This window comes from Caretta caretta, chromosome 3 (genome assembly GCF_965140235.1).
Source record: "Caretta caretta isolate rCarCar2 chromosome 3, rCarCar1.hap1, whole genome shotgun sequence".
NCBI classification, from domain to species: Eukaryota; Metazoa; Chordata; order Testudines; family Cheloniidae; genus Caretta; species Caretta caretta.
The window spans coordinates 88,867,689-88,881,287 of record NC_134208.1 but is presented as its reverse complement, the minus strand read 5'-3'; the positions used below and the strand labels follow the sequence as shown (position 1 = coordinate 88,881,287).

The 13,599-nt window shown below is 46.2% G+C and overlaps 1 protein-coding gene across 14 annotated transcripts in view; it reads left to right on the top strand.

Moving 5' to 3' along the window:
- The window catches only part of HS3ST5 (heparan sulfate-glucosamine 3-sulfotransferase 5), a 279,335-nt gene that overhangs the window by 41,452 nt on the left and 224,284 nt on the right, over nt 1–13,599 (top strand). The gene's annotated exons all lie outside the window — the stretch shown is intronic.

The following is a 13,599-nucleotide window of genomic DNA, read 5'->3' as shown; positions in this document are numbered from 1 at the left end:
AATGGTTTTAGAATGTGGAATGGCACTTGGCACAGATGCTGCACCAGTCTCAATAACTGATCTTCCTGTGGGGGATTCTCAAATGCCCATGCTGGTGTGGGGTTTGTGTGTGTGTGTGTGTGTGTGTGTTTACAGCTTTTGCCATTTGATATTGTTGTTCATGAGATTTTTCACATGGCTATGAACCCTCCTGAGATTGCTCTTGTATGGCTCAGCTGTTCTCTGAGAGGACCCAGAGAGAACTGTTAAGTGATCATCCACTGTAAATACTATTGAGGGGCAACACCTAAGAACAAAACTGTCCATTGATACTAATGTCTCTCTCCTCCTACTGTATTTTTCCTCATTTACACTTGAACACAGGTTGCAAAAGTCTGCCATAACTCATATGCCAATTGCTACTAAGATGAAAAGTGAACGCAAAACTGGTTGTAAAATGCTACCATAACAGAATGGCAGACTTTTGCAACCACTTTGCTCTAGATTGCTTGGTAAACTCGGCAAACAAACAATATGCATTTTTTATACGGCTAAAGGTATACACCTAGGCCAACATTATTTGTTCCTTACTTACAGATGGGTACTTACAAGATGGGGGACTGTATCCTCTGAAGCAGTGACTCCGAAAAAGATTTAGGGGTTGTGGTGGATAATTGATTTCAACATGAGCTCCCAGGGCAACACTGTCTAGAAGGCAAATACGATCATCGGATGCATAGAGGGGAATCTTGAGTAGGAATAGAGATGTTATTTTACCCTTGTATTTGTTATTAGTGCAATTTCTGCTGGAATACTGTGCCTCCCCTCACTCTCTTGTTTCACCGGGCTGAGGCAGGGGGTTGGCGTGCATGAGGGGGTGAGGGCTCTGGCTGGAGGTGTGGGCTCTGGGGTGGGGCCAGAAATGAGGGGTTCAGGGTGCTGCAGGGGTCTTGAGGTGCAGGGGGGTGAGGGCTCTGGGTGGGGGTGTGGGCTCTGGGGTGGGGCCAAGGATGAGGGGTTTGGGGTGCAGGAGGGGCCTCCGGGCTAGCTGGGTTGCGGCGTGGGAAGCCACCAGGGTCCCTTTTCGACACCTGGCAACTCTAGCACCGCCAGCAGCAGCGCAGAAGTAAGGCTGGTAATGTGAAAAGCTACTCTGAAATATGAAAAGTGAAATTTGTCAATATAACTTTTTTCACCCTTACTTCTGTGCTGCTGCTGCCAACCTGGGGCTGACAGCAGGAGCCCTGGTGCATCCTCCTGGTGAGGAATTGGTGTGGTGGGGGGGAGAGCCTCAGAGTGGGGCTCTGCTGTCAGCGCCGGGGCGACAGGGATCCAGCAGTCCCCTTTATCGCATCTCCCAGGTGTGCATGGCCGAGCCCCAGCTGCGTGGGGCTGATGGCCAGACTCTTTTTAAAAAACAAGCAACAAGCAAAAAACAACAGTCTTCCTCCTCCTCCCTCCCCCCCCCCAGTTGCTTGTGCCTCCCTTGACACATTCCCACATCTCCCCTGGGAGGCCTACCGCATAGTTTGAGAACCACTGCCTTACAGTGATAGACTCAAGGAGCTCAGTCTATTTAGCTTAAGAAAGAGAAGGTTAAGAGGGACTTGATTATAGTCTTATAAGTACCTAGATGCAGAACAAATATTTGATGGGCTCTTCAATTTAGCAGAGAAAGGAATAACATGATCCAATGACTGTAAATTGAAGTTAGACAAAAAGACAGGAAGTAAGCTGTAAAATTTTTAATAGAATTGGAACAGTTTACCAAGGATCATGGTGAATTCTCCGGCAATTCATTACTGGTAATTTTAAAATCAAGATTAGAGCATCTCTGAAAAACCTTGAGGAGTTATTCTGGGGAAGTTCTATGTCCTGTTAAACAGGAGGTCAGACTAGATGATTGCAATGGTCTCTCCTGGCCTGGGAATCTATGAATCTATTAAACTCATCTTATTTTTGGTGGGTATCCTATAGAATGAGAGCAAATGTTTATCTGTAAAAGCACACATGTAAGTATTACATATATCATTATTCACTGATCAATGGAGAGTTAAAGCAAAAATTTGTTATAGTTCAACTCTTTAATCTTATTACAGAAAATATTTACAGTTGTCTATTTTTGAGGAACATTACTAGATGGTTAATATGTCAGCTGCTGGCTCCTGGTAGTTAGGCTTAATGGTTGGAGTTGAAGTCTAAGCCGGATACAGGCTTGGGGCTGGGCTGAGGGCAGCACTGAAACCAGGATCCGGGGACAGGCCAGGGTCAGAACCAATATCTGTCTGTAGACGAGCAAATCAATACTGTAGCTGGAGTCCAGGTGCAGGTTGAAGCCAGGTGGTCAGAATCTGATGGTCCAGGGGGTTGGGAAGCAGAGGCAGGGGAGAAGCATGTGTGTAATTGGGCTGGAGCAAGGTCAGAGTAGGACAAGGCTGGAGCAGGAACCAGATCAAGAGCAGGCTGCAAGTCTCGAGAGCCTGATATGCTGTGAGGCAGTAGGAGGATTCCTGGCTTCAAAGTGCTGATGCACAGACTGACTTGCAGCTCTGGTGAAGTTGAGGAAATACTGAATTTAGGGATCATTTGATCCAGGCTCTGCTCAGGGATAGGCTGCTGCCACATGGCTAAAGTCTGAGTCACTGCAGGTGTAACCCGTGTGTCATAAATATAAAGGGAAGGGTAAACCCCTTTGAAATCCCTCCTGGCCAGGGGAAAGCTCCTCTCACCTGTAAAGGGTTAAGAAGCTAAAGGTAACCTCGCTGGCACCTGACCAAAATGACCAATGAGGAGACAAGATACTTTCAAAAGCTGGGAGGAGGGAGAGAAACAAAGGGTCTGTGTCTGTCTATAGTCTGTCTATATGCTGGTCTTTACCGGGGATAGACCAGGAATGGAGTCTTAGAACTTTTAGTAAGTAATCTAGCTAGGTATGTGTTAGATTATGATTTCTTTAAATGGCTGAGAAAAGAATTGTGCTGAATAGAATAACTATTTCTGTCTGTGTATCTTTTTTGTAACTTAAGGTTTTGCCTAGAGGGGTTCTCTATGTTTTTTTGAATCTAATTACCCTGTAAGATATCTACCATCCTGATTTTACAGGGGGGATTTCTTTATTTCTATTTACTTCTATTTTTATTAAAAGTCTTCTTGTAAGAAAACTGAATGCTTTTTCATTGTTCTTAAGATCCAAGGGTCTGGGTCTGTAGTCACCTAGGCAAACTGGTGAGGCTTTTTACCAAACCTTGTCCAGGAAGTGGGGTGCAAGGTTTTGGGAAGTATTTTGGGGGGAAGGACGCGTCCAAACAGCTCTTCCCCAGTAACCAGTATTAGTTTGGTGGTGGTAGCGGCCAGTCCAAGGACAACGGGTGTAATATTTTGGACCTTGGGGAAGTTTTGACCTAAGCTGGTAAAGATAAGCTTAGGAGGTTTTTCATGCAGGTCCCCACATCTGTACCCTAGAGTTCAGAGTGGGGGAGGAACCTTGACATGGTGGCATAGTGGTGGGATTAACCTGAAATCATTTTGAGATCCAGTTGAGATTTTTTTGAACTAGAAATACAGATTTTAAAAAGGAAATTTTTTTTTCCTTTGGAAAGGAAGTCCAGAAAGCAGCTGAAACTGAAAGCAGCTTGTTTTTTCTCTGCTTTGTGGCCAAGCAGAGACAAAAGGGGATTATCTTTGTGAATTGCAGGTTTTCTTTGCCTGGAGGCAGGGTACTTAACTCCTGCAGGGAAATTCACAGTCTTCCAACCCAGAGGTTTTTTTTTTTTTCTTTTCTTCCTAAAAGTAAATAGGGGGTGTGTGTTCTACCCATTTGCTTTTTCTTTGGGCTGGGTAAGCAGGTTTCCAAGTAGTTGGAGGTTTTTTGCTTTAATTTGGGCCCAGAGCAGAGACAAGGGAATTGTCTTTTTCTGTAGGCTGACAATCACTATCAGAGAATAGATATTCTATTCCAGCACAGCAAAATTTTACAGCCAAGTTTTGTTTGTTTATTTCTAAACCTCGGGTGTAAAGTTAGTTAAAAACAGAGAGGTTAGAATGACCAAATCCTCAGCTCAACTACAGCTGGAATTAGCCAAATTTCAGGCTGAGGAAAAACAAAGGGAACATGAAAGACAGATAGAACTCATGCAGCTGGAGAAGGAGGTACAGGAGGCTGCCCACAAGAGGGAAATGGAGGCAAGGAAGCATGTGGAGGAGGAGAAGAAAAAAGAGAGGAAGCATGTGGAGGAGGTGGAGAGGATAAAGGCCCAGCAGAATATACCAACAAACCCTAGCAATCCTTCTCCAGGTACCACTTCCCATCCCAGAAAGTTCCCCACCTACAAGGCAGGTGATGATACTGAGGCCTTCTTAGAAAACTTCGAAAGGGCCTGCCTTGGGTACAACATCTCTGCTGACCAATACATGGTAGAGCTGAGGCCACAGCTCAGTGGACCCTTAGCTGAGGTGGCAGCTGAAATGCCTAAAGAACACATGAACAAGTATGAACTGTTTAAATCCAAGGCGAGAGTCAGAATGGGGATAACACCCGAGCAGTCTCGTCGGAGGTTCAGAGCCCTAAGGTGGAAACCAGACGTGTCATTTACCCGACATGCCTACCACATTGTGAAACATTGGGATGCCTGGATATCAGGAGCAAGTGTTGAATCTCCAGTAAATTTGCCCTTCCTAATGCAAATGGAGCAATTCTTAGAGGGTGTTCCTGAGGAAATAGAAAGATACATCCTAGACGGGAAACCCAAAACTGTAATCGAGGCAGGAGAGATTGGAGCCAGATGGGTGGAGGTGGCAGAGAAGAAGAAAACTGGTCGCAGTTGGAGCGGAGACCAGAAGGGACCACCCCACACCACACCCTATTACCGGGGGCCGCCCAAAGCCCCACCTACCTCCCAAAGAACCCTCCAGACCCCTTATCGTCCCACCACCCCGTTCTCCAGCAACCCTCCTCGCCCCAGTGACCCGTCAGCTGGACGATGTTTTAAATGTAACGAGCTGGGGCATGTAAAGGCCAACTGCCCCAAGAACCCCAACAGATTACAGTTCATTGCACCGGAATCACACCAGAGGTCCACAGGCCCAGATACCTCCCAGATACCCTTGGAGTGGAGGGAAACTGTGAGTGTGGGCGGGAAGAAGGTCACCGCGTGGAGGGACACCGGAGTACAAGTGTCAGCTATCCATGCTTCCTTAGTGGACCCCAATTTAATCAACCCAGAGATCCAAGTGACGATTCAACCCTTCAAGTCCAACTCTTTCAATTTGCCTACAGCCAAGTTGCCTGTCCAGTACAAGGGCTGGTCAGGAATGTGGACTTTTGCAGTCTATGATGATTATCCCATCCCCATGCTGTTGGGGGAAGACTTGGCCAATCATGTGAAGCAGGCCAAGAGGGTGGGAACGGTCACCCGCAGCCAGGCTAAACAAGCCGTGAGGCCTAGCTCTGTTCCGGAAACTTCTATCAGGACCCGGTCAGAGGTGATGGACCCGGACCCCAGGCCAATGTCTGCAACAGCAGTAGTGGATCCAGTCCCAGAGACCCAGACGGAACCAGTCCCAGAACTGGAACCAGCCGAACAACCAACACCAGACCCTGTGTCAGCACTGAATCCAGTACTTGCAACCTCAACACCAGAGGGCCCCACCGAACCTGAACTGGCAGCACCCAATAACCCTATACAAGAGGCTCAGCCGGAGCCTAAATCCCAACATAGTGCACCAGCGGAGAGCAGTTCACAGTCAACAGAAACAGCTCCATCCCCTATATCGCTTCCAGAGGGACCAAGCCTAGGTCCACAATCCAATGAGGAACTGATGTCTCCAGCATCAAGGGAACAGTTCCAGACCGAACAGGAAGCAGATGAAAGCCTCCAGAGAGCTTGGACGGCGGCACGGAGCAACCCACCGCCTCTCAGCTCTTCTAATCGATCCAGGTTTGTTGTAGAAAGAGGACTTTTATACAAGGAAACTCTTTCTGGTGGACACCAGGAAGACTGGCATCCTCAGAGACAGTTGGTAGTTCCAACTAAATACCGGGCCAAGCTCTTGAGCTTAGCCCACGATCACCCTAGTGGCCATGCTGGGGTGAACAGGACCATTTGGGGGGGTCATTCCACTGGGAGGGAATGGGCAAGGATGTTTCTACCTATGTCCAGTCTTGTGAGGTGTGCCAAAGAGTGGGGAAAACCCCAAGACCAGGTCAAAGCCCCTCTCCAGCCACTCCCCATCATTGAAGTTCCATTTCAGCGAGTAGCTGTGGATATTCTGGGTCCTTTTCCGAAAAAGAGACCCAGAGGAAAGCAGTACATACTGACTTTCATGGATTTTGCCACTCAATGGCCGGAAGCAGTAGCTCTAAGCAACACCAGGGCTAAAAGTGTGTGCCAGGCACTAGCAGACATTTTTGCCAGGGTAGGTTGGCCCTCCGACATCCTCACAGATGCAGGGACTAATTTCCTGGCAGGAACTATGAAAAACCTTTGGGAAGCTCATGGGGTAAATCACTTGGTTGCCACTCCTTACCACCATCAAACAAATGGCATGGTGGAGAAGTTTAATGGAACTTTGGGGGCCATGATACGTAAATTTGTAAATGAGCACTCCAATGATTGGGACCTAGTGTTGCAGCAGTTGCTCTTTGCCTACAGAGCTGTACCACATCCCAGTTTAGGGTTTTCCCCATTTGAACTTGTATATGGCCGTGAGGTTAAGGGGCCATTGCAGTTGGTGAAGCAGCAATGGGAGGGATTTACACCTTCTCCAGGAACTAACATTCTGGACTTTGTAACCAACCTACAAAACACCCTCCAAACCTCTTTAGCCCTTGCTAGAGAAAACTTACAGGATGCTCAAAAAGAGCAAAAAGCCTGGTATGATAAACATGCCAGAGAGCGTTCCTTCAAAATAGGAGACCAGGTCATGGTCTTAAGGGCGCTCCAGGCCCATAAAATGGAAGCATCGTGGGAAGGGCCATTCACGGTCCAGGAGCGCCTGGGAGCTGTTAATTATCTCATAGCATTCCCCATCTCCAACCGAAAGCCTAAGGTGTACCATATTAATTCTCTAAAGCCCTTTTATTCCAGAGAATTAAAGGTTTGTCAGTTTACAGCCCACGGAGGAGACGACGCTGAGTGGCCCGAAGGTGTCTACTACGAAGGGAAATGTGGTGGTGGTGTGGAAGAGGTGAACCTCTCCATGACCCTTGGGCGTATGCAGCAACAGCAGATCCAGGAGCTGTGCACTAGCTACGCGCCAACGTTCTCAGCCACCCCAGGACTGACTGAACGGGCATACCACTCCATTGACACAGGTAATGCTCACCCAATTAGGGTCCAACCTTACCGGGTGTCTCCTCAAGCTAAAACTGCTATAGAACAGGAGATCCAGGATATGTTACAGATGGGTGTAATCCGCCCCTCTGAAAGTGCATGGGCATCTCCAGTGGTTCTAGTTCCCAAACCAGATGGGGAAATACGTTTTTGCGTGGACTACCGTAAGCTAAATGCTGTAACTCGCCCAGACAACTATCCAATGCCACGCACAGATGAACTATTAGAGAAACTGGGACGGGCCCAGTTCATCTCTACCTTGGACTTAACCAAGGGGTACTGGCAGGTACCGCTAGATGAATCTGCCAAGGAAAGGTCAGCCTTCATCACACATCTCGGGCTGTATGAATTTAATGTACTCCCTTTTGGGCTGCGAAATGCACCCGCCACTTTCCAAAGACTTGTAGATGGTCTCCTAGTGGGATTAGGAGAATATGCAGTCGCCTACCTTGACAATGTGGCCATATTTTCGGATTCCTGGGCAGACCACGTGGAACATCTACAAAAAGTCCTTGAGCGCATATGGGAGGCAGGACTAACTGTTAAGGCTAAGAAGTGTCAAATAGGCCTAAACAGAGTGACTTACCTTGGACACCAGGTGGGTCAAGGAACTATCAGCCCCCTACAGGCCAAAGTGGATGCTATCCAAAAGTGGCCTGTCCCAAAGTCAAAGAAACAGGTTCAATCCTTCTTAGGCTTGGCCGGTTATTACAGACGATTTGTACCGCACTACAGCCAAATCGCTGCCCCACTGACAGACCTAACCAAAAAGAAACAGCCAAATGCTGTTCAGTGGACCGGAAAGTGTCAGAAGGCCTTTAACAAGCTTAAAGCGACACTCATGTCTGACCCTGTACTAAGGGCCCCAGACTTTGACAAACCGTTCCTAGTAACCACAGATGCGTCCGAGCGTGGTGTGGGAGCAGTTTTAATGCAGAAAGGACCTGATCAAGAATTCCACCCTGTAGTGTTTCTCAGCAAAAAACTGTTTGAGAGGGAAAGCAACTGGTCAGTCACTGAAAAAGAATGTTATGCCATTGTCTACACTCTGGAAAAGCTACGCCCATATGTTTGGGGACGGCGTTTCCACCTGCAAACCGACCATGCTGCACTGAAGTGGCTTCACACCGTCAAAGAAACTAACAAAAAACTTCTTCGGTGGAGTTTAGCTCTCCAAGATTTTGATTTCAACATCCAACACATCTCAGGACCTTCTAACAAAGTGGCTGATGCACTCTCCCGTGAAAGTTTCCCAGAATCAACTGGTTAAAATCGTCCTTGAGATGTGGAAAATATTGTTAGTCTTTATGTACTTGGTAGTATATTTAGAGATGCATGTGTCTTATTAACTCTGTTTTTCCTAGAGCTCCAGGAAGAAATCCCAGCCAGTGTTTCACCCTAGCTGAGATTTGGGGGGCGTGTCATAAATATAAAGGGAAGGGTAAACCCCTTTGAAATCCCTCCTGGCCAGGGGAAAGCTCCTCTCACCTGTAAAGGGTTAAGAAGCTAAAGGTAACCTCGCTGGCACCTGACCAAAATGACCAATGAGGAGACAAGATACTTTCAAAAGCTGGGAGGAGGGAGAGAAACAAAGGGTCTGTGTCTGTCTATAGTCTGTCTATATGCTGGTCTTTACCGGGGATAGACCAGGAAAGGAGTCTTAGAACTTTTAGTAAGTAATCTAGCTAGGTATGTGTTAGATTATGATTTCTTTAAATGGCTGAGAAAAGAATTGTGCTGAATAGAATAACTATTTCTGTCTGTGTATCTTTTTTGTAACTTAAGGTTTTGCCTAGAGGGGTTCTCTATGTTTTTTTGAATCTAATTACCCTGTAAGATATCTATCATCCTGATTTTACAGGGGGGATTTCTTTATTTCTATTTACTTCTATTTTTATTAAAAGTCTTCTTGTAAGAAAACTGAATGCTTTTTCATTGTTCTTAAGATCCAAGGGTCTGGGTCTGTAGTCACCTATGCAAATTGGTGAGGCTTTTTATCCAACATTTCCCAGGAAAGGGGGGGTGCAAGTGTTGGGAGGATTGTTCATTGTTCTTAAGATCCAAGGGTCTGGGTCTGTAGTCACCTAGGCAAATTGGTGAGGCTTTTTACCAAACCTTGTCCAGGAAGTGGGGTGCAAGGTTTTGGGAAGTATTTTGGGGGGAAGAACGCGTCCAAACAGCTCTTCCCCAGTAACCAGTATTAGTTTGGTGGTGGTAGCGGCCAGTCCAAGGACAACGGGTGGAATGTTTTGTACCTTGGGGAAGTTTTGACCTAAGCTGGTAAAGATAAGCTTAGGAGGTTTTTCATGCAGGTCCCCACATCTGTACCCTAGAGTTCAGAGTGGGGGAGGAACCTTGACACCGTGCCTGCTTGGTATGGTGCTCTATCCCCTGCTAGTGGCACCTAGCACCTCTAGAGATTGAGTCTGCTACAGCCTTTAGGTAGCAGCCCTGGGGCTTTTAACTCATGCAGTAGCGGCTCATACACTATGCCGAAGGTCCCAGGTTCTATCCCACCCACAAGCAGTGTTACACAGGCTCTGTTGGAAGGGTAAGTCAGTGCAGCTGTGTTGTTGCTGTGTGCCTGAGTGACTCACTGTGGCTCTATTGGAGGGACAGCTGATTGAGCAGTATTGGGTTTGCCGATAGATTGACAAATTAGTAATAGTGCACACCAGTTTTGGAGTGAAAAAGAAAGATAGGTAATGTGCTATCATTTCTTATACTCTTAATCTGACTGAAAGTTTAGAACACAAGATATGGACCTCTGAAGAACATCATAAATTCAGACATAATTCAAGGAAAAGTGAAAAGTCTGCTGAATCTTTCAAAGAAGTTTTGTCATTAAACGTGTCAAGCTTCAGTGATTTATTTTCAAATTAGCAGTGTAAATCAACAAAAAAGTCCCTCAAGATTTTCAAAAGTGAGGCACCTTAAAAATATACTACTCTCTTTTTGCATGCCCACCTTGAAATATCATTCAGAGTGTGACATTTCAGAATATGCCGAGTATTCACCCTCTAAAAATGAAGCTCCTCTAAGGTGTTTCAGGTTAGGCACCCAAAATCATTTCTCACTTTTGAAAATCTGGGGCTATAAATGCAAAAAGAGTTTGTCCCAAATAAAGGAGAATATATTTCTGCTTTTTTTGTCATGCACAGTTTAAAGTGCTCTAACTTCTGGTCCTCAGTTCAATCTTGGTTCAGGGCTTTTAACACCCCTGAAAAGAAGTCCCTTCTTCAATATTAAAAATACTGCAATCTTCTGTAGTTTTCAAAAGTGGATAACTACTAGCATGAGCAAACGTCACTTTTATCTTGACATATACAGTGCATGGTGTAGCTGGTGCTCCAAGGGGACATTAAGAGCATATAATATGCTTTAAAATGCCTGCTTTATTCATTTATTTATTGATGTAAATGACTTATTTTTATAGCACGGTTTATTAATTTAAAGTGAAGATGTACATCTTGTGCTCTACTAGCTGTGACAGTTCTTTCTGAATCCCTGCAGTAGTTGTTGCATATTTCATTTAAGCCACTCCACTTCTCTTCTGTTCAATGTTCCCCCCATCAGTCTGAGAATTCATGGTGTCTCTAGTGTATTAACTTGAATACAGCAATCTTTTCTCTACAGGGGTCTTCTCCACATTTTCTTGCTGATCACAAAGATGGGCCCAGCTCCAGAACTTCTGTAAAGTAGCTCCATTGAAATCAAGGGAGCCAGGTCAATTTACATCAGCTGAGGATCTGACTCATGATTTTTCCTGTTCACCACAGTTTCATCTTTAATAAGGGATTTACCTAATATACACACAAACAAATCCATCAGTTAACCCCCTTCCAACCAAAATCCATTGTAAGTTTGGATAATTAAATAAATAATACCACCTCGATGATGAGGAGAAGGTAAAGATACCCTTTCCCCCTCCTTCTCCTTTGCTAGAACACTTCCTTGTGCATGCTTCTGAACCCTTACCCCTTTCCTACCCTTGTTCCCCTTCCCACTGAGTTTTGTTTTTCACTTCGACATTCTGCATATGCTGTCTCTCTGTGACCTTTGCAGCTCAGGCTCTTCTCTGCTCCATAGCAGTAGGCAAGCTAATTTGTTTGTTTCCATTTTCAGTTGCTTAGGCTGTTACAATGTTCTAGATTTGATAGTCAAAAGCCTAAATTTTACTGAATTCAAAATGAGCAATGGACAGTATTTGTAGGGATTCTAAATATGAAAAGGAAATTGAATTCAACTTTTAGGAGCACTGATTAACATTTTGTTTGTTCGTTGTCTTCATTGTTTAAGTATCAGTCTTTTATAAGGCATTTAAAATAAACTGCAGTTCTTGGTAAAATACAAATTCATTTTTGTTTTTAAATATAAATGCAACTTCCTTCTTTCCACTTACCTTTCCAGAAAGAGGGCAATTTACATATGTCATTGTTACCTACAAGTCTTCCATCACCTGTCATCTTTGTCTATGCAGGAAAGTTGCACCGATGTAACTTAGTATGAATTTGAACTGATATAGTTAAACTGATATAAATGCCTATGTGGACACTGATTTCAAGTTTGAGTGGCTTTTTTTCAGTTTAGCTGAAGTCAATTTGGAACAGGTTTTAAGTCAAACTAAAATAAGGTGCTCTTACACAGATGTTAGACCATGTCCACACTGCAAACTTACATTGACCTAAGTTATGTTGGCAAACAGCCACCGCAGTTAGTACGTCACTTGTGCATTTGCATACTTGGCTCCTTGTGTTGGTGGTATGCGTACTCACCAGGATCACTTGCATTGATGCAGAGTGCAGTGCATCATGGCTAGGTATCCCACTGTGCAGCTCACCACTATCCAGCGCAGTCTCTTTTGGGAAGCTGCTTTGCAATGCCTGACAGGGCCAAAACAAGGGGCACAAGGGTGACTGGGAGCATGGGGTCCATTTCCCATAATACAGTGATCTCCCTCCCATCATTTCATCTACATCCCATAATTTTCGCTCCTTTTCAAAATCCCACAAACCCATGCACCCTCCTTGGTGTTCGCCATCTGTGACAGAAGCATGGAGCCTGTATAGCTCAGCACTGTTGTCATGAGCATTGCAAGCACAGAGTGCATGGTCCTGCAGTACTGGCAGAGCCACAAGAGGAACTGTAGGGAACTTGAGGATTCCTTGGAGGCCATATTGCTGCGGGACATAGAAAGAAGCTATTCATGGCTGTTGGTGTTCACGGAGCAGCTGGAGATGGTGGAGCACTGGTTCTGGGACTGAGAAACAAGCAGTGACTGGTGGGATCATGGCATCATGAACATTTGGGAAGATGAGCAGTGTCTGCAGAACTTTCAGATCCACAAGGCCACATTCCTGAATCTGTGTACCAAACTCGTCCAAGCCCTCCAGTGCAGGGACACCAAATGAGAGTTGCATTGGCAGTGGAGAAGTGGCAATTGTACTGTGGAAACTTGCAATGCCAGTTTGCTACCAGGCAGTCAGAAATCATTTTGGAGTTGAGAACTCCACTATGGGGGGCCATTGTCATGCAAGTGTGCAGGATCATTAATCGTCCCCTGCTCTGCAGGATTGTGACTCTCAGCAATGTGCAGAACGTAGTGGATGGATTTGCAGCAGTGGGGTTCCTGACTTGTGGTGGGGTGATAAATGGCACACACATCTCAATTTTGGCACCAGACCACCTTGCCACAGAGTACATCGACAGAAAGGGCTATTTTTTTGTGGTTATGCAAGTGCTGGTGGATCGTTTCACTGATGTCAGTGTGAGCTGGTCAGCAAAGGTGCATGACGCTCGCATCTTTAAGAACACAGGATTGGTCAGAAAACTGTAAGCAGGGACTTTCTTTCCCTATTGGTGGATTACCATTGGGAATGTTGAAATGCCAGTAGTGACCCTGGGAGACCCAGCCTGCCCCATGCTGCCATGGCTCATGAAACCACCTCAATAGCACCGTGGACCACTTCAGCTATAGCAGTGGTCCCCAAACTTTTTACCTCATGCCCCCAGTTACCTCTGTTCATGCTCCCTCTGCCCCCCGGTGCTGGGGCCAGGAGTGGGGCCATGGCTCTGGGAGGGAGGGATACGGATAGGGGTATAAGGGTAAGGGGCCTGAGGCTGGGGCCATAGCTGGAGGCAGAAGTGGTGCCTTGGCTGGGGCCCCCGGGCGTGGGGTGGGTGGCGGGGACCATGGAGCTCAGTGGTGCTCCCTCCCTGCCCCCAGTGGAGACTAGCCTGGATCCCAGCTGCGCCCCCCCACCCCCGCCCTCCCGAATGTTCCTCTGCA